Raw genomic sequence first — 21,220 nt, 5'->3', positions numbered from 1 at the left:
TCGAGATAATTTTCCTTCTGGAAATTGATAAGGCAGAGGTTAGAAAATGTACTTCAAGAGAACAGATTGCTTTCTGCTTCAGACACTTAAGAATTTAACATTATTGAGGTAACGTACCTTTCATGAAAGTCCCCCAGCCAAAATTTCTAATGGTATTACGTAGGAAGTAAGCCATTTCATTAATGAAATCAGCTAGACAAATTTCTAAACCTGTACAATACTTAGCACAGTAATCTCTTTCTATTACAAAATGTCAATTCTTCAATTTAGTTCCCTTGGAACTTAGTGATGGTTAAGGGAAAAAAAAGAACAAAATACAGTAATTTGGGGATATAAGTTATACATTTACTTTTAAGGCATTAGGGAAAATTTACTCCCTCAGGTCATTAATTTAATATTATTGGAAATAATTTATAGTTGATGTCCCTCCAATCCAAGAAAAACACACTGGTTAGAAAAAATAAAAACAAAGGTTGGTCACAGCATATTGTGCTTATTCCAAATCAATTTGTTTTTAAATCTACAGCTCGGATACTAAAATGCCCCCAAAGGAAACGAGTGGCGTGAAGAGTCAGGAACAAGGCGGACGGAGAAGAGAACAGGACAAGCCTGTCTCCTAGGAACGCACGGAATCTGCAAAAGCCCGAACTTCCATCCCCGGAGGGCCTCGGGCAACAGTCATCCCCGTTCAACCCACGGTGGTCAGATTTTCTCACGAATGAAAACTAACCTAAACTACGGTTCTGGCTCCTGGTGGCGCAGGGCCCTGCCGCCGACACGCCCGGCCCTTCCCCTTGCTCCTGCGGCCCTTCTGAGAGCCGGCACTGGCCGCACGGGCCGCTGACCTGGGGCCGCCGCTGACCCGGTTACGTCCTGACCCGGGGCTGCCAGTGACCCGGTGACCTGCTGACCCGGGGCTCGGCTCTAGGCCCTTCTTCCCCGACAGAGAGGTTCCCGGAGGCCCAGCGCACAGGCAGGGCGCAAGGACGGAACAGGGTGCGTGGCCCTGAGGACACGGGGACACGTGGTCTCACAGCGGCCGCCCCGCCGCCTACTGCCCAAAAATCTCTCAGTAACAAAAGGAGAGTAAGACGACTTACTAAGTATTTAGAGATTAGAAAGAAAATACAGGGTTTCTTAAACAGACACGCTCCTCCCCCGAGTGTCGTGTGCCTGGACTGGGCCCTCCCCTAGGCGCACAGGGAAGCGCACGGAGCAGCGCACAGGGAACAGCACAGGGAACAGCACAGGGAACAGCACGGAGTAGCGCACAGGGAACTGCACGGAGCAGAGCACCGAGCATCCCAGGGCCCGCAGCCATATGGAAGCGTCCTGTAGGCCCCGAACGCCAGGTCCTCTGCAGCCGCTGGAAGCGGGGACACCGGCCCCTCAGCAAAGGCTGACTGGAAGCTGCCCGTGGGACCGCCCCTCGTCAGCTGGGGCTCCCCACCGCGGGGCCGGCGCCCCGTGTCCGTGGGCGGACCCCGCCGGAGGGCAGCGGCCGCCGGGAGCAGGCTCAGGGCCCCCCACGCTGGGCCGCGGCCGCGTCTGGGAAAACCCGCGTCAGAGGCGCGCGGCGCGACGCGCTTACAAACCGCGGACCAAGTGACCCGGCCCCGCACTCGGCCCGCGTGGGTCTCAGTGCGCAAGCCGGTTATTTCCCTCAACCCGCACCAGACACCCTCCGACCCAGGCGGGCTGAGGGGGTGGGGGCCGCGGCTTCCTCGGGGCGAACACAGACGAAGCGACACTGGGGTCGCGTGTGTCACTTTACACGCGAGAACACAGCACACACGCCACGCGCGGACGTGCGGACCCGCTACACAGCCGGCCTTCCCCGCCGCCGGGTCCCGTCCACACCCGGGCCCCGTCCCCGCGCGTCCACAGCCGCGGGCCCCCGCTGCCGCCTCCACGGGGCTGGGACGGGACGCGACCGGCGGCCGGCCCCTCGGAAGCCGGCCCCGCGCACACCGCGCGCCCTCGGGCCTCGCGGGCGGGGCCGCACGACAGGGGCGGGGCGGGGCGGGCTCCCCGGTGGCTCGGCCTGCGGACACCGAGCTGCTCCGCGACCCCGTCCCGCTGCTAACGCCGCGTCGACGCGCCGGGGGCCCGACGCCGAGGGAGACCCGTCCCCGCGCCCGTGGCCCCGACCCAACCCCCATCCCCGGCTCCGACCCCAAATCCCGCGTCGTCCTGGAGCCCCGGCGCCCGCCGCCTCCCAACGCCGCTTCCCACCTCCCGCGTCCAGAGAAGAACGGACGTACCTGCCCGGAGCCTGGGGGACGCCGGGTCCTTCTGAGGGGGGACGCCGGGTTCCGCGTCTGAGGGGAGACGCCGGGTTCCCCGTCTGAGGGGAGACTTCAGACGCCCGGGGCCCAGTCACGGTGCGACAGCAAAGCCAAATGCAGGTTAAGGTGATTCTCCGGATGAAGCAGATGCCAAATGTGTGGGTGCCGGGCACGGAGTAACAGGCCAGAGATCTTCGTGGCTTGGTTTCCTCCCCTCGCGCTCACCGCGCGTCTCAGGCGGCTCACGGCCCCTTCCGGCCTCAGGATGCGGTGTGTGTGGGGGAGCGGCCGCGGGACGAGGGGTCGCCCGCTCTTCCCCGAGGGCCCCGGGCCCCGCCCTGCACCGCGAGGCCCCGCCCTGCACCGCGAGGCCCCGCCCTCCGCCGCGAGGCCCCCTGCCGTCTGCTGTGGCTGCTGCCCCTCGGCGCCCCCCGTGCGCCGTCCTGCGAGGACTGGCCGCCATCTGTGCTCCGCGCGGGGCGGACAGCCTCGCCCGGCACAAGGGCCGGTCCTCCGCCGCCAGGGCAAAGGGCTCCGCGCTCGGGAAGGGGGAACCGCGCAGCCCCTGCGGTTTCTTCGTCGTGTGTTCCACGTGAGCAACGTGGCTCGTTTCAGGAGAAAATGGTGGGAAACCTGTGGGCAAGTCGGGGCGTTCACCGGGCTCCGGGTCGGGCCGTTTGCAGGGTGGGTGCCTGGAGGACTGGACACCGACCCTGCTTCCGGACCACCCAGCCCCGGATCTGCCCCCGCCGCCCACCCCGTCCACCCGGCCCCCGCACGAGGTCCGGGCCCACCGCCCCTCCCGCAGGCCCTCGGCGCAGGGTCCGCCCGTGCCGGGCCGTCACGCACAGTCACGTCCCACGCCTTCCGTCCCCGCATCTCTCTGCGCGACATGGAGCTGTCCCTTCGCGTAACCTGCAGCCGTGTATCAGCCGTGCCTGAGCCCCCCCGGGGTGCTATCACTGCCCTTGGGGACCCCTGCCTTGGGCGCCGCCCGGGCCCTGCGCCTCTCCGAGCCCTGCACAGTGACCTCGGCTTAGCTTTTCCCTCCTCAGAAAGGCCTTCCTGGACAAGTTTGTCCCTTCTCGTTCTTCATGATTTTGTAGAACTTCCTGCATAGCATTCATCCCCGTCCTAGGTCTCCACTTATTTCACATTCCTGGTCCCTCTTGGACCCACTCGGAGGTGAGTGCCGTGAAAAGAGCCAACAGTCTGCCTCATTCAGCCTCGTGGCCTGGAAAGCATCAGGTAATGTGTTGGAAATAAATATAAAAATGGAAAAACATAGAAATTAGTGACGGCTTGCCCTGTAACCCCTTCTGTCTGTAGCAAAGGCACGTAAGTAATGCCGTGCACACCCCACTTTACAAAAAGGACGCTCCTCTTCCCATTCCTTTCTGTTTTCTGCACAAATATTCACACTGAGCCTTAAAGAAGGCCTTGTTTTCCCCTTAAAAAGATGTAAAATCTAATTAAATTTGCACTGATTGCGAGATTCGTCTGGCTGAGTCATTGCTCTGTAGTAAATTGGGCTGTGAGTCTTGTGATTAATAATAGCTGTCAGACATGGCAGTGGACTTCCTTTCCAATTCTCTCTCTATCCCAATTTTGGAAATGAAAATAAGAAAAATAACTCCAGAAGCAAATATACTTTGTAAAAGAAGCTATTAATTAAAAAATAATGAAACTCAATGCCATGCACCCCACCACCAACAGAAATGTAAACCAAAGAAAAAGAGGGAAAAAGTACTGAAAGAAGGCAATATGACAAATTCTCAACCCCATTAATTTGTCAGAAACAAAGACAAAAATTTTTCAAATTACATATCAACAAATGGAGCCTCTTCGGGTGTAAACATGTCTCTAAAATGTTGCAGACACACAAGGGTGCTGCTCTACACGGGTAACTCTCTCCCCACACCGACAGCAAATGTCCCTACCTGGGGACCACCTGCGATTCACGCGTGTGTGGGACATTTCTGTTAGGCACCAGAGAGTTAGCTCAGGAGGCCAGATACACTCACATGTGCCTCACAGGTTTCTGATCCTGAAAACAGTCATCCCGGAAAGCGTCGCCAGGCCTTGCAGAGAGTGTGCTCCGACCATACAACCCAGCGCGGCCGCGAGGATCTGAAGGCAAAGGCCGCCATGTATTTCGTGGTGACTAATTAAAATCTTAATCTTGGGAGATTTAAAATCGTTTTATATCATGAAGTCAACATCAAAAAGCATACTAAGGTAGCTAAAGCAGGGGTTCTCAGTATGAAATTCAGTAAGAAATGTCAGAAACCCACTCATCCAGCACTGTCATAAATAAAGAACTAAAACAATCTCAGCAGCTGAGGAGCCTGTGAGTTAAGATGCTCTAAATCTCCTGCTTGCGGTTATATTTGGTAAGAATCCTCTTTAGATCTTGTTGCAGCAAAGATATCCTTAAATGCACAGCCTTTAGCCTTTAACCACCTCAGAATCATTTTGGAAGGAGCACCATGATGACTTGCAGACGGAGATCCATGCCCAGCTGTTTGGCTGGGAGGGTTTTTCCCAGGAGGCACCTCCCAGGATGTCCCCCAACACGTTCCCGGACGTGTCTGTCCCATGTGCTCTTTGCCTGTCTCTGCACTCAATCTGTTAAGTAACTGAGACATCCTGCTACAAATAGAAGTTTGTCTAATTTTGTTTTACCCTGAATATCCCAAACCAAGTGGCCCATAAAGCTGTTATATGACATCATATATATTCACATCCACGAAACTAACGTTTTCAGAATACATTCTGGGGAATTTTCATCAATAAAATATATTATTCTAGACATAATTTGTTTTTGAAACATCTTAAATAATCTTAAATAGCATCACCAAGTGTTATTAGTTGATCATTCAGATCTAGTTCCATCCTTTTACGGGGGGGGTGAAAGGAGGCACGGGTCTGGACCCACGCCAGTGTCTGACCTGGGCCGTGCGGGCTGCACTCGCCAACCCCCGGGCCACGGCTCTCCCTACCGGTGGCACCACAGTGAAAAGTAAAAACTCCCTTTGCATCGTCTTGGGAAACAGTTGAAAGGGCAAGAAGTTCAAAATCAAAAGGCATGAGGATGATTTTACTACCTTTTTAACTTTACATCCTTGGGAATATAGATTCCCCGTCTAGGGGAAAAAAAAAAAAAAGCTATCTTAATTTATCTACCTACCTCACAGAATTGTTGGGAACTCAAAGAAGCTAGAAAATACAGAAAAGAGCTCCGTGCAGTACGGGGGCGAAGCAAGTCTTAGCGTTCGTAAATGAGCCTTGCTCCAGTGGCTGTCACCTTACCGACCTCTGGCTGGAGCGCTAAGCTGGTTTTGCTAGCTCATATTACCGTCTATGGTTTCTATGGAGTTACAGCCGGTGCTTCTGCATAGGAACAAAAAGAGAGCTGGATGATTGGAAATTTTGGAAGCTACATTCATTCACTTTGGAAAACAGCAGGCTTCCTTGAACGATGAATGAGCTTAACGTGTTCAGAGAGGAAACAGCCTAACAGCCTGAAACAAGAAAACTGGGATTTCTAGGTAAGCGTGAACAGGCTTTCCTCTCCCCCAAGGCCATAGGTGCTTAACCCCAAAAACCCTCTCTTACTGAATTTGAATGGAAATACAGACCCTAATGCAGTTGCTAGAGTGATTGTAGAGCTATTGTTTCTGGAAATGAAACGGTCTTTATGTTACCAAATAGATTCAGATTTATCACTGTTACCATTTTTCCTCCAAGTATGCCTTTCTCATCCTTTGCATCGCTAATTTTAAAGCCTTAATTTCAATTGATTTGACCTGTATATTGAAATATATTGAAACAGTATTCTCCTCTTCCAACGTATACCTCTTTTTACACATCTTTATGTCTTGCTTAAATTCCTTTTAATTTTCAAAACACATTGGTGCATCATTTTATGAAAGCCGGGACCCACCAAACTGAAGCAGCGAATTTCATTGCATCTGAAACACAGACACTCTTTCTCTGAGGTCAGCTTGGAAGGAGACTTCCACGCACTCACAGCCACACGGGTCCTCCCACACCCTCTGCAGCTTCAAGTTGGCTTGGCTTAGACAGGGGGTCCCTCTCTCACCGTAACTGCCAACTCTTCAAGGCAGGAGAAAAGAGGTCTCTGGCATTTGGGGAGAAGGTGGTGTCCAGTCTTGGCAGCTATAGGATCTCAGCCGAATGAGCCTTCTCCAGAGCACGGTGGTGAGAACTGCATAAATTCTTTCTCTGACTCAGCTCGGGTGGAATTAAAAAAAAAAAGGAATGAAAAATATCTGACTCTAGTTTGGATTTGGTTAGTAAAAGCCTACTTCTCTAATGAAATAGACACTTATTTTATTATTGATAATTTTGGCAGCTCCAGAGTAGAAACAATCACCTGAAACAAGTGCATGTGTCTGAGAAGCAGGCCCTGCTCAGCTCAGACGAACTGCTAAAAGGCTAGATGTGGGGGAATTTTAAACCTGGGCAATGGCACACCCATGCATCCTGGAAAGAATGCGCCTACTTCAGTGCATGTCTGTGTGCAACACTCCCCACTGCACACAGATGGCATTGACACTCTGTGGGAGCTGATCGCCTGGCGAAGGCCTTGTGCAGCTCTTGCTCAGCACGAACAGAGAGCTTCTGCATGAAGGTGAGGGTCAGAGGTATTACTGGAGTTTTAAATCACTGAAACCCTCTAACAGTCAGATACCAACCTACCTAGAACTTGCATTCTGCAGCGAACCCCGACTAACCCACCCAAGATCGTTCTGTTTCCTTAAAATAAAATCAAATTGTATGCATCAAGCAATTTAGTTAAAATAAATTAAAAGAGCATGAGATGTTCTTGTTGGGATTCAGTAGTAAACCATGATTAAACACACACACACACACACAATCCTTAATTCCATCAACAAACAGCAGGACGTATTGGGAGATGCATGGACGGCAGCGTTGGCAGTGTGGCTGAGGATGGGATGGGATGGTGCCCTGCCTCGCTGGGGGGGCCCATCTACCAATTCAAACGTGAGTTTCTCACCTTCTATAAATTGGAATTTACACAACTGTGTCATTATTGTTTTGATAATGCAGGAAAAAAAAAAAAAAAAAAAAAAAAAAAACCTCCTTTTGAAACATGCCCCAAAGCCAAGTGCTGCATGTCACAAATGTAGCTTGAAAATTCAGGTGACTTAAAATAAATTTGCTAGTAAGAACTTTCTTGAACTTCACAGTTCTCCATGTAGCGCCTCATGAACCCCGTGGTGAAGGACACCAGGCTTCACCGTGTTGACGCCCCTCTGTGAGCTCCTGCAAGCACACAGTCAATCAAAAGGAGGAAACTTAAAAAGCGGATTAAGCCTCCTAAAAAAACTAGTTCAACCACCTCATTAAAAAAAATCATAATCAGAACAGAAGACTTTAATTGAATTAAGCAGCAGATACACAACCTCCAATATATTAGTTACTTTGATCTGGAAACGCTTTCACCTAGTTTTCCCCTTGTTCTGTCTCTGATCCATTTTATACACTATTCTTAAATTAAAATTTCCAAAGCTCAGAAGTGCTCACTCTCACTCTTTCCCCCAGACTTTGCCGAGACCCCTTAACCGGCGTTCGAGCCCCTCGGGTCTCACATGCAGCCTTGTTTTCACTCTTTCCTGTCAACGTCGGCATTTTCCCCAAGTAAACGCCAAACCAGCAGAAGGGTCCACTATCATCCCCAGATGTGTCCTGAAACGCCTTGCCTCCCAGCTTTCTGGACCACCGGGGCCACCCTCCCCATGAAGATGCCCCCGGCCCTCCCGGGCCTGTATCCTCTCCCAGAGGGGAGACACCTGCTCATGGCAGCCTGGAAACGTTGAGTCCTTTCAGGACAAGGACCATGACGGATTCATGGTACCTCACACCATAGTCTTTCCAGATGCTTGTGAAAATTCAGGGCCTGGAGGATTAACTCAGCCTGCCGCAGGAAAGCGCGCCAGATGTGTTCCTTCCGGCTGCCTCTCAAGTCACAACAAGCAAAAGTGAAAGATTTAAAGACCCGATCGCCTTGGCCAGGACCCTTTGGAGGAGCAGACTGCTTTCAGATCTGTTACGAGGGATTTGCTTGCATGACCAGAGGTGGAGGGTCCTAGGTTCTGTCAGCTGCAAGCTGGGGACCCAGGAGAGTAAATGGTACTGGTCTGTCTGCCTCCAAAGACCTGGGAACCAGGGCTGCCTGCGGAGAAGCGCCCCGTCCCGGGCAGTACAGATCAGGTGAGATGTCCCCGCTCGGCAGTAAGGCAGGCAAGGGGCAAACCCCTCTTCCTCTGCCCTTCGCTCCGGTCAGGACCGCAGGGGATGGGATGGTGCCCTGCCTCACTGGGGGGACCACCTACCAATTCAAACGCCAATATCACCCCAAAACATCCTCACAAAAGCAGGAGTAAGGTCTAACGTGGGCATCTTGTGGTCAGTCAAGTTGATGCAAAAATTCACCACCACACTTACCCTTGAGGTAAAATGCAGCAGAACCTGGTGCGGGGGCAGGGTGTTGAAATCCCATGAGCTATTATATGGTAAGTCAGGCACATTTCAAATCATCAAACTCAAGGACATGTGTGAGCAACTGGCATTGGCACAGAAAAAAATGGAAGAACAGAAAACATACTCATTCTTCTCTGCGAAAATCTTCACTCCCTTACAAAATGGTATAAATAGACTTAAATATACATTGAGCAGTTACTGCTGTATTTCTTTGCAAAAAAACAATCAGAGACTGTCCACCAGGTACGGGAAACGTACTTGGGCTTGCAAGGTGGGGAGGGCTAGCCTCTGCCGCCCTGAGGAACAAGGACAGGATGGCGGTGGGAGGAGGGTGCCCTCAGTCCCATACCTGCTTGGACAGGTGCACACACTTCTGCAGAGCCGCAAGGAGGTGCTGGAGAAACAGGCTCTTCGATAATCTTTACCTTGACCCACAAATGTCAATAGTGAGACACACACGCTCATGGCAGCTTTCTAGTCACTTAAAAACTTTCTGTTACGTGCCAGCCTAGTAATTAATTCTGCTTAACAAAATTTTCTTTGCTTTAATTCCACTTGCAGTGATAATTAACACCTAGCAATTCTCACTACAAATAAAAGAGATATTTCAGAGAAAGGGCTGAACTCAGAAGACCCAGCACTGACATAGTAAAGGTAGATTGAAAAAAGGATAAGATTACACTCATTGAACTTAAAAAAACTTTTTTGCCCAGATTAGCCCATTGGAACATAAACACAGTCTACACATTATACTAAATTAACAAAAACTGAAAACAAAAAAAATGATGTATATTGAAGATTTTATCGGATGAAAAATCTTTCACCTCCACATACACTGAGCAAAGTTGTACACCGAAGGAGACAGTAAACCAGGCAGGAAGCTTCGTAGGCTCAGAGCTACAAAAGCAGACTTTGTGGTCGGTGAAAACACTGTGGGAGGGTGGGCTGGGCACTCCCTGAGGACGGGGCCTCTGCACTTCGGTGGAAGAAGAGAATGGTTATTAAAGGCGTGGAATCCAAAGCCAGGCGGGCGCTGCTCGAGGCCCTGCTCTGCCACCGTATTAATGTGATGTCCAGCAAGCCACCTAACCTGTCTGTGGTCAGCTCATCCGTCTGTGAGATAAAGTCAGAGCAGGCCCAGCATTGTGGGGCCATTACGAGGACGCTCACTGCCTCGGCACTGAGAGCGATGCTTAGGGAAGTGCTGGCCTTCACTTCCACTCACGGCGTCATCTCCAAATAGACAGAGCATGAAAACACTTGTTGACATTGTTTATAGAAAGATTGAAAAAGTATCGCTGGCAAATTAATGATATAACACTAAGTTTACATAAAACGCAATATGGCTGTTAGCACTGCAGCAGAGTCATAAAAATATTTGTTGGGCATTAATTACGTGCTAGGTGTAGATTATCGCACACGAAATATGGCTCTAAAATAAAGAAAATGATTTCCCAAGTCATCGCACCCTTTGTTTATCACAAATTAACTACCACTGGGGAAAACGTGAAATAAAACTAAATCAATTTCAGAGGCGAAATCTATGTTTTATTCAAAAGAACTGGAATAAGCAATTGACTTTTAAACATGAAAAACATAATGGTAACTAATCCATCTAAAGAACTGACTATATTTCAGCTGCAGACCTACGATTTACAGCTCCACGCCCTCTTCGCTTTTACTGGTGATGTGTGTCCGCTAGATTAGATGCAGTTTTTCCTCATGTAAAAACTTGTTCCAACACTGATGTGCTTCTATTAGATGAAAATGTAAGCTGCTCTGCCTGATGAAATCCTTTGACTTAAAAAAAAAAAATCTACATCATGTCACAGACCCACAAACTGAGACATTAGAGAAGCAACTTGACCAAAGATTCAACCCAAGTAGTCAGACTCCAAAGTCTGTTTCTTTCCCACCATTTTCCTAATAGAAGCAAGAAAAATAGAGACACCATTAGAGATTGGAATAAGAAAAAATTCAATCAGAAATAGAAACCAAACTTATTTTTAGTACGAATATTACGTGCTGAAAGCACCGGGAACACCACGTGGTCTGGAAGATGCCTGACATTTCGATGAGAGTTGAGGGGAGGCATGAGAAGGGCTGGCATAAAAGTGGGAACCACAGTGGCCAGCACACTGACAACCTCGACCTTCCTGCGGACTACAGGACAAAGTTGGAAAAAACTCAGTGACTTAGTAAAAATAGCACGCAGAAAAAAAGAAAAAGGGAGTGGAAATAAACTAAAAATGTGTAAGACAGTGTTTGGCTTTAAGTATCTCTGAGATCACACAGCCAGAGTGGTGCCTATTTGTACTATTTCCATTAAAAAAAAAATCCTGTGGTCTGAAAACGAAGTCCTTCTGGTGGCGCACTGGCTGAGGTCCCCGACAAACTCCACCTCAGGGAAATACAGGTCGAGTGTCTGGTTGCCTGGATTTCAGGTTTCTGTGGGGATCGTTGTCCTGGGGTCTGGACAAAGAGCCCTCTTGAGCCCCCACTGATGAGCTGAATTGTTTGTTTTCTGAACTCATTCTCTGCTCAGGTAAGTAAATGTGAAAACCAGAGCACCGTGTTCTCGGGAAGAGAACAGACTGACTAAACAGCAAGTTGTTACATCGGTGGATAAGTCAGGCCTCTGTCACCATAAACATACATATTCATGTACATTCATGTTCACTATATGCAGAAACACATTCTGCTTCTCATGAAGAAAGGGGTAGAGAAAGGGCTGAAGATTTCAGCACCACCACCACTCCACCACCACCCCAGCACCACCAGCACCACCACCATGGTCATCATCGTCCCCTGTTAAACGTCTTGCTCTCTGTGACTAGATTTGTCACAACCTGCAGTAGAAAACCATGCTCTCAGAGTGGACGGTGTGCAGCAGTCACCATCTACCTAACGTGACCCAGGGCGGCCAACGTTGCTGATGACAGATGACTCGTGCCGTTCTAGCACATTTGGTGGGGCAGCCAACGCCAGTGCGCTCCCAGCGGTGGGGGGATGGGCACTCTCAGCTCAGGGTTTACATTTTCCAGGATAACAGACTTTCATCAAGAAGAGGTATGTGGCACTCGACTTCATGTCACAAAAAATAGTGTTGGCTTAGCAATTCCTGTTTTAACTGGAAATTAAAGTCAGAAATCCCATGTCTTCTCCTACTCTGAATGCCACGAGTCATTTCAAGTCACCTCTGTGAGTGCTATACAAATAAACTCGAACGCACATTAAATGCAGGCACCAAGGTGCCTGGGCAGTTCTTCACGCACCACATACGACTACCAATTCCACAAGAAAGGACCTAGATGCGGCTTCAGAATTATACTGAACAGAATCCCAACTATTTTCCAGATTCATGAGATAATTTTTAAAACTTCATTGCATCAAGGACATCACTAATGAATACTTACTGTCACTGAGCTGGATAAATATAAAAATTCTGGTCAAAAAGGACAAAGAAATAGGAGTACAATAAAAATGAATATAAGACAAGACTAATTATTTTTTCAACAAACATGACTGTGCTCCTGCCCTGTGCAGGGACTGTGTTAGGAGGGAGGATTGAGAAGGTGAGCAGGACACACCTGGACCAGAGGTTTGCCACGATGGGAGGAAGAGAGGAGTAAGCCCACATCACTAAGAGGGTGAGTCAGGGGTATCCAGAGAAACAGAACCTAAGGAATGAGGTGCACATGTGTGTGAGTGTGCCTCTGTGTGTGTGTGTGTGTGTGTGTGTACTCACACACAGGTTGATCTTAAGGTATTGGATCACATGATTGTGGAAGCTGGCAAGTCTCCAATCTGCAGGGTAGACCAGCAGTCCATCAGATGCAGGATTCCCTCCAGCTCAGGGAGGCCAGTCTTTCTCACTGAAGACCTTCAACTGATTGGATGACACCCACCCACATTAGGGAGGGCAATCTGCTTTCCTCAAAGTCTACAGATTTAAATGCATAATCTTATCAGGAAAAAAAGCATTTACAGAAACATCAGGAATAATGTTTGACCAATTACCCGGGCACTTTGGTCTTGACACATAAAATTAACAATCATTCTGAGGGCCTACTATGAATAAGCCCTGTGACGTGTGAAGCACATTTCAATTTAATTTGTGTTACGTTGAAAATAAATTGTGGAAAGTTAACAGATTTGACTCATACCACTTTTCTCGTGTTGAGCTTTAGAAATAAGTTTTAAAAATAGACATTAGTGAGGAGGCAAAGCAAAATTCTTTCTAAACTGAAAAGATTTACAAAGACATGTTTTGTCAGATCAGCTATGAAAAACAGAGGAGAAAACGAAGTCTCAGTAAGGTCCCATTTAAAACAGGTTTTAGGACGCACTGAAATAAATTGGAAGCTATTCATAGCATTGCTTCATGAATTTGAGCTCAAATAGTCATCTAAAGGTACAATACAAAACCGAGCAGCTGACAGAAATGGGAACCCAGACCCATCAGCACCAGACCCGAATTCTACCTGGCTCACAGAACTGAAGAGAAAAAAGTGTGGAGACAATGCTACCTGGTCAGAATGCTGCCTGCAGGGCAAAGAAGCAAGGTAAACAGCCCTTACATCTCTTATCTTTAACCAAGGAGACACCGACCTGCAGTCACACAAGCCTTGAGCAGCAGAACAGAGCTGGAAGGAGACCCAGTGCCTTAGACTCCCATCCACATTGCCACTCTTTCCCTCCCATTCGCATCCACGTGGCGCAAGTGAACGTCTGTCCACCACGCCTGTGCGTCTGTCCCTCAGAATGACTCACAGTGCATTTGCCCAGAGCATCTGATAGTAAAACTCTCAAGATACCAGCATGTCCAGCTGGATGAGCTCTGAAAACTTTATACTAAGTGAAAATACCAGTTGCAAAAAAAAAAACAAAAAAAAAAAACAAAAAAAACCCACATCGTATGATTCTATTTATCTGAGATGCCAAGAATGAGCAAATCTGTAGAGATGGAAGGTAGCTTAGCAGTTGCTTAGGGCTGGGAGTGAGGGGTTGGGAAGGGCTGTTGTAGGTACCCGGGTTCCCCTGGGGTGATGGAACGCTCCAAAGTTATACGATGGATGGCTGTACAACCCAGGGTGTATTCTGAAGACCAGTGGAGGGCACACTTTAAGCAGGTGTACACTGTGTGTGTGAATTATGTTTCAATAAAGCTGCTATAAAATATACAGTGTGCTGATGTCCCTATGGAAAAGCATGATTGACTGTCATGATGCCAGGAACATAAGGAATCACATGTTCACTAGAACCTTAACCTTCTGGCAGCAAAACTAGGGGCTCTGGGTCAACGATGTCCCACTTCTCAATGTCACTTAATGACAATAATAAACCACAGTAGGCACTTTTCTCCATTTTTCTCTCCTTTCTCTCTCTTCACCACCACAGTCCATCTCCTGGCACACGTGGATTGTAGATCGTTTTCTTGTGAGCACGACTCCTGTAGGTCAGAAAACGTCTGCATTGTGATTTAACAACTGCTGATAAAAGGCTAAAGAATGCGTCCCATTCGTTTTTAGTATTTAAGAAATAATGAAACAAATGAAAGATTCACACGAGCTAATTAGATGCACTGCATTTTCCTATTGCAAGGAGGATCCCATCTTCCACATTAACTGGAAGATCAGAAAGGATGTTGGTGGATGCTCAGAGCACATTTTCAACCAGGAGAGAATTTAAGCTCTGATTGAAGCTATATTTTCACTTTTATGAAGGCTGTAATCTCTGCTTTGGAGCCCCAAATGGAGAAATATTTCTCTATGAAGTGTCACCTTTCTACTCCGTGACCAGTAATGATTCACCTGTGATTATATGCTTCACTGTTTCCACCTGAAAACGATCTTAATTAGGTTTCCCGGTCATAATTCTTGGAGTAGGAAGAAAACATTAACAAGCAAACCATCCCTGGAGGTGCAGGGCTGCTCTTCCCTGAGCCCCGCCTCCACAAGTGGACCCCACAGCTCCCATCCTGTCCTGCCGGGGGCGCGGCCGCTCTCCCGGCAGTCTCCCTGAGTTTGGGTCCTGGCGGGTGGACAGTGCTGATGTGGGAGCCCGCAGGCAGGCACAGCACTCCCACTGGCACGGTGCCTGTCAGGGCCCCTCAGGCTGGCGTTCCTCTCGCTCGCCTGCCCCTCCAGGCCTCCCGTGTGGCCAGCACCCTGACCTTTCATTGAATGGGAGCTAAAGCCTTAATTATGGAAGCTCAGCTTTAGACAAAGGGCAATCTGATGTTCCAGATTTTATCTTCTCCTGGGTATCTGTGGGAAGGGAACTGGGGGGACTTTGCTTCTGGAAAATGTTCCTTCCAGCCGCCTGACCTTACCAAGCATTCCCTCACCTGCCACCCCTCCTCCCCCGCCACCCCTCCTCGCCTGTCAGCCCTCCTCACCTGTCATCCCTCCTCACCTGTCACCCCCCCTCACCTGTCACCCCCTTGGAGCCACACTAATTGTGAGGCTCTCACCCTCCTACCTGTGGCTGAGACAACTCCAATTGCTCAAAAATATTTCAAGCAAAATAACCAGTAATGAAAACATCAGCAAAAAGATGAATGGCAACCATAGTTACTAATGTTCACACTTAGAAAATGAATGCACTTAATTACAATTAAAATACACTAGAGATATGACAACCATAAGTAAAATAAGCTCAAGAAAATGTCATTTTCATCACTGAAAGTTTGAGATGAGGCAACCACACACCTGTTCACGAGCCACACCTGTAACACGAGTCAGGGTTGCAGAAGGGCTGACTCTGATGAGTGGTCCTACTCGGATATGACACTCACTGTGCTGTTTTTGTGAAAGCTTTGGATGGTGCTGCCTTTAAAAGACTTGAATTAGCTATTGCTACATGGAAGCAACCTAAACGTCCATCGACAGAGGACTGGATAAAGAAGCTGTGGTGTATTTGTACAATGGAATACTACTCAGCCACAAAAAAGAGTGAAATAATGCCATTTACAGCAACATGGATGGGTCTGGAGATCATCATACTAAGTGGAGTAAGTCAGACAGAGAAAGACAAATATCACATGATATCACTTATATGTGGAATCTAAAATGTGACACAAATGAACTTATTTACAGAAACAGACACATAGACATAGAAAACAAACTTATGGTTACAGGGTAAAGGGAATGGAGAGGGATAAACTGGGAGTTCTGGATTTGCAGGTACTAACTAATAGATATAAAATAGATAAACAACAAAGTCCTATTGTATAGCACAGGGAACTATATTCAATATTCTGTAATAAACCATAATGGAAAGAATATTAAAAAGAATATATATACATAACTGAATCACTGTGCTGTACACCGGAAATTAACACAACATTGTAAACTGACTATACTTCAATCTAAAAAAAGACCCAAAAAGTAAAAAAAAAAAAAAGAAAAAAAAAAAAGTCTTATTTGCTTTATCTCCTGAGGCCCCACTTTCACAGATGTGTCCAGAGTCAGGCAGGAGTAACGATGCTGTCAGTGCCCCTGTGCTGTGCATGGCCTGGGGCTGCCTGTGGACCACACGCCTCCCGGCCACACCTGCTTCCTCCCTACGCTGGACCTTACTTACAAAGCAGCAAAACAAAGGGAGATACAGTTATTTGGAAAGAGCAGGTCTGGCAATCTAGATAATTCAATCAAAGGACACGGTTTGGGTTGTTTGTTTTAGGTTTCGCCTCAATGACACAAATTGGCTCAGTGGGGTTCTGCAGCTCACCAACTGTACAGTGTATTTTGCTCAAACTCCAAAATGAGGTTTTTATTACTGTACACATAAGAATACGAAAAATGTCTGCCTGCAAAGTGTGAAATAAACCAGATAAGAAATTTAAGTCTGTATTTTCTGTATGAAACAAATAGCCACTGACCCATGCAACATGGTGGGGGATTTCTTTGATGAGAAAATCCATCCAGCTGGATTGAAGAAAAATGTGGCACCAAGAAGAAACAGGCATCAATCTAAAGAAAGCAGAAGAAAAGTGGTTTTGAAAATAAGATGACATATCTGGGCCCTAAAATTATTCTGCCAAGGACTTAGGAATCTGGCCAAAGGCCTCCCCTCGCCTACCGGCCCTCTAGGAGCCAAGCCTGGGAAAAGCCTGTAAGTGGCGTGTATCTCCATGGTGAGATCCAGATGCACGTGTGGAAAATCGGATCAGCAGTGCGGGGACCACGGCACTTTTGCAGTGCCTCGAGGTTTTGTCTTGGTCTCTCACGGCAGAGAGTGGTGCCAATGGAACTGACATTTAAAGCAGAAAGTCCACCAAAGTCGAAGGAATACTAAGCACTCAGTCAAAGTACAGCCCGTGAGCCCATCTCCCAGGAAAGGAATGCGGTGCCCAGCGACCACGGGCCTTCGCTGTGACTGCAGACGTCTGGACCTCCTGCCTGCGGGCTCGGACCTGCGAAGGCAGCCGCCCTCTGCTCCTCAGTGTGGCCGGCAGTAAGAAGGGCCGATCACACCTGCCTTTAAAGGTGCAGGAGGGCTCCCTTAGACGTTTTTAAATCCTGAATAAACACATTGAATCCAGAAAAGACAACAAACTAGTGAAGAAAACAAAAAGAAGCAGACTCATGGATACAGAGAACAAACTAGTGGTTACCAGCGGGGCAGTGGGGGCGGGGCGATTTAGGGGGAGAGAATTATATCGGGGGGGTTATTATGGGATTATATGAGATCATGTGTGTGAAACTTTTGAGAATTATAAAGCACTATAGAGTTTAAAGAATCTTTCATTCAGTAAGAAAAAGTTTAAAAAATAAAAAATAAAGCCTGGGTATGGACATAGTGTTTAGTTAATTACACTTATTATTTTGTTTTTTAGTCCACTGACTGTTTATCTCTCCTTTCACTGGTAAAACATCACTGCTTTCCCCTCTGGAGTGTTGGCGATGATACAACAGAATGATGAATTAGACAAAACTATCTTCTAGTCTTAGTGTGACTGCTAACTAGCTGTGTAAAACCAGGGTAAAGACACCTTTTTTGGTCTCAATTTAACTATCCTCAAAAATAAAAGTGTTGGAATAGGTAAACTCAGCATTACCTGACAACCATAAGATTATAAGGGTTTTCTGAATAACCAAAGGAAAAAGAGTTTTGGTAGTGTTTAGACAGCAGATTTATATCATATAATATTTAAAAAAGAGTGTGGTGTGAGTTTTTGCAAGTGGAGAAATGCACATATTCAAAACAGTGACAATATTTTCTAGAATTCTTGGAGAAATTCACTTGCCGCTGAGCTCTGAGAAGTGGGTGACGCCTGGAGAGCACTGGGCACAGCCCGCGTTTGGCAGAACGTGGAGGTGAAGACGGGCAGATTTTCTACAGGTCGGATCCAAACCAACTGCCCAGATATTCACGGCATAATCAAATGTGTTATTTTGTGGAAGCAAGATATATCCTTTTCATAAAAAATACTAAGGTATTAATAAGCTACCTTTGACTTCGTTAGCAAAGAGTAAGCATTTTCCCTGAATCCCTGACTTCATTTTAAAAGGAGAAACAGTAGGGAGGGCTAGAGGAATAGCACACAGACTGGAAATAGCTCCTGGTCAAAACCTTAACTGTCGTGGTTAAAACGGGAAGTAAATTGTTCCTTTTATCAGCCATGAGTCACCAGGCATTTGAAATGGTCAGTAATCTATCTGCCTTTAGTTTTAGTAGAAGTGAAGCAACTAATATTGAAGATTTACCGAAAGGGGAAAAGTCTGCGTGGAACCAGTGAAACTGGCTGTCCTCTGAACTTTCCTTAAGGGTCAAAATGTTGCGATAGAAACTGGTACATTCTTGAGAATTCAACCAGTAATAACTCCATCCTTGGAAGTGTTGCTGGAATAGGACAGTTTAATTACCCAGAAGTGTGTGCTCACAAGCAGTCCCTCAGGCAAGACAGGCTCCCCTGAGCACTCGGAATTTAGATCTCACTCATTACAGCGGAGAAGTAAGGACCTCAAAGGCATCCAGTGAGTCCACGTATCGGGCAACACAACAGGCTTGCTTGCTTGCTTGCTTGCTTTTTTTTTTTTTTTCTGCAGCTTGGTGATCACATTTATTGGAAGGGATGGAGAAAAATTAAAATGCCATTTAGCTTAGGAATTTGCTAGTTATCTGCAAATCGACTTATTTCAGGAATGGAAGAATGCTTGGTCATTTCTTAACATCGAAATGTACACGTTTCTCTTTTGAGTGTCTTCTACATTTACAGAGGCAATCATACAAAGTCTCCTATTCTCCACACAGGACAAATTCTTTGTTTCAGCCAACTCTCAGGGGTGGGGCAACCAGCACACCAGCATCTCCCCAACAAAGAGCATCGGAATATTCCATCTTGTCGATTTACGTATCTCTTCACGTGTCTCCTCGTCAGTTTCTATAGCTGTCACAGCTTCCTCCTTATTTCCCAACATCATATTCAAATGTTGATCATAAGCACGTAACCTGCCTCGAAGCTCTCTGTCGTTTCTATTTTCATGCAGGTTCGCTCATCCAGGCTGAGCCTGATGAGAGCCCCCGGCACTCCTACAACGCGGGTCACTTGTTGCTGCTCCGTGTCGTCCGCCATGTTTCAAACCCTGCGCCCTTTCCAACAGTCTGTCTTTTCAAGAGCCGCGCATCGGTCTGAACGGGTAAAGTGAGTCCCAGCTCTCTTCACGTGGATTCATGGAATTCAAAATACCTAAGTCATTGAGATCTCATGATCTGAGCTTCCTGCCCATAAGAAAAAAGAACAGAAAAGAAGAGGAAAGAAAAGAAAAGAAAAGGAAAGAAAAGGAAGAGAAGGGGAGATCTTAAGGAGATCAGTGAATCAGAGATGAACCGCAAAGCCAAGCGGAGGTAACTACGCTCGGTCCAGCGCATGAGGGCTGGGCACTCATTCTTAATTTGCGGTTAAACTGTAAATCGTCCTTTCTGCGTGTGCAGATGTTTTAAGGGGACCTTTTCACCTTTGTGGCACTGATCATTGACCCATGTCCTTGTCATTGTGCCCTACGACTTCAAATGACTCGTTAGCAAGTCTTTGGTGGACAGCGCCCCAGCCGGCCTCCACGCCAACCGCACGTCCGTCAGCAGCTCCAGCCAAGGAGGAGGTGCTTCTTCAACCGTCATGCCTGGCTGGAGCTCTGTGCTGGCTCTGCTCGGGGACAGCCACAGGGACAGCCACAGGGACAGCCACAGGGCCTTCACCTACCTGGCCTGAAGAAGCTCTGGGACCAGGGCAGGAAGGCCAATGAGTGAAGACCAGTCCATCTGTGATGGGGAGAATCTGGAACCCTTAAGGAAGGGGCACACAGACCATGCAGGACCTAAAAGGCAAGGAGGAGAGAGGGGCTGGCCTCCTCCACGCCCTGAGCCTGGGAGCTCCGCAGAGTTGACAGAGTCAAGGCAGCCGTGCAGACAGTGGCTTCTTCCCAACACCTCCAGCAAAGGACGGACGACCCTCCGCCCAGAGGGGCTTCCCCACTGCCACCAGGTTAGTTTAACACCCACCAATGAGCGTTAGATGTCAGTCACACAAAGCAAAGAAAACCAGGAATCTACGGAGAAAGGAAGATGGATGAAGTGGGTCGCTACCAAAATCCAGTGGCAACAGGAGGCAGAGGACACTCCAAACCAAAGATGACGGTGCTTCCTGAGGCGCGAGCACAACACCCAAAGGCAGAAAATGAGAACATGCTTGCCAAGCTAAACTATTCAGTAGAAGACTGGAGAATAAGACAGGAATTGCGAAGTGGAAGTTAAGTCTGAAGAGGTCTTTCAAGCCCATGACAACACCGTCAGGGACAAGCTAACAGATCTGAAGAAGATGGGGATCTTGTCAGAACAGCTGCAGCGGCCTGCGGGAGGGCACGTGGACGTCTTTAAGGCTAGACTTGCTCAGCGCAAAACGAGGAGAAGAACCCACCAGGAACACGCCGAGAGTGCTTTCAGGGCTCCGGCTCAGAGCGCGAACTTAGGGAACGCCAGGTTTCAATAATAAAGTGTTAGTCCGCGTGGATTTCGGCGACAGAGATGTTATGAGACTAAAATGAGAGATCAAGTGAAACCATCAGCGATGTCTGTCCCACAACTGTTCAGCTCAAAACCTCTTCTGCATTCTATTTTTAAGCTGCCAGATTTTAAATATGACAACGAACATATGTATGTTCACACATGACTGGGACATGAGGCTGTGCACCAGAACTGACACGTTCTGCCTGACTGTACTTCAATTAAAGGGAGAAAAGGGGCGGGGGAAGGTGCCAGATTTTAATATTAACAGGTTTTCAGTATGGCCAAAATACGTTTATTTGGAGAGTGTGTAAGTATCTTTGAGTATTTTCCTCTAAAATCCTAAGCTCTGGTGCTTGAAGTCAGAAATCGGTGATTACGACCACACAGTC

General features: G+C 47.8%; 1 pseudogene; it reads right to left on the bottom strand.

Annotated features, from left to right (window-relative positions):
• Window positions 1–19,094: 19,094 nt before the first annotated feature.
• LOC105081501 (U6 snRNA-associated Sm-like protein LSm3 pseudogene) lies at window positions 19,095–19,401 on the bottom strand (annotated as a pseudogene).
• Between the last annotated feature and the right edge of the window lie 1,819 nt (window positions 19,402–21,220).

Source organism: Camelus bactrianus, chromosome 29 (assembly GCF_048773025.1).
Source record: "Camelus bactrianus isolate YW-2024 breed Bactrian camel chromosome 29, ASM4877302v1, whole genome shotgun sequence".
In the NCBI taxonomy this organism is placed as follows: Eukaryota; Metazoa; Chordata; class Mammalia; order Artiodactyla; family Camelidae; genus Camelus; species Camelus bactrianus.
Note: the sequence above shows the minus strand (reverse complement) of the source record. Positions and strands in the feature narration are given on the sequence as shown.